General features: G+C 29.6%; 1 protein-coding gene across 1 annotated transcript in view; it reads right to left on the bottom strand.

Moving 5' to 3' along the window:
• The window catches only part of LOC116852668 (1-phosphatidylinositol 4,5-bisphosphate phosphodiesterase gamma-1-like), an 89,236-nt gene that overhangs the window by 65,962 nt on the left and 22,845 nt on the right, over positions 1–429 (bottom strand). The window lies entirely within an intron of this gene.

Raw genomic sequence — 429 nt, 5'->3', positions numbered from 1 at the left:
CTGCAAAATGGTTACCTTGAAAAAAAAAAAAAATGAAATATATTTTAACTGCATGTATCATACACTTATATTGAGTATTTGATCATTAAAATTATATTTTTTTTTCTTTATATGTTGTATAAATACACGTTAAAATAACACTTTCACATATTTATTCAGTTTGTCATAAAAAATTGTGAAAAAACAAACACGATTTTCAGACAATCTGACTTTCCAGTCCCCTTAAGCTGTAAGAAATCAAACAATTATAATCAAATTATAATCAAGAAGAATAATCGATTATAATTGCTCAATTTCTTACGACTTAAGTCTTACTATACATCCGGATTTACAATCGACATTGCGATACATATAGAAGAGATTTAACGGCTGGAAATGATGATCGTAATCAATGGCGCTATCTCCGCGCGCAGACAGCGGCCTACGGAT

The sequence above is a fragment of the Odontomachus brunneus genome, unplaced genomic scaffold (genome assembly GCF_010583005.1).
Source record: "Odontomachus brunneus isolate Ranch 3 - 2012 unplaced genomic scaffold, Obru_v1 Obru_scaffold_246, whole genome shotgun sequence".
In the NCBI taxonomy this organism is placed as follows: Eukaryota; Metazoa; Arthropoda; class Insecta; order Hymenoptera; family Formicidae; genus Odontomachus; species Odontomachus brunneus.
This window is presented reverse-complemented; position numbering and strand designations above follow the sequence as displayed.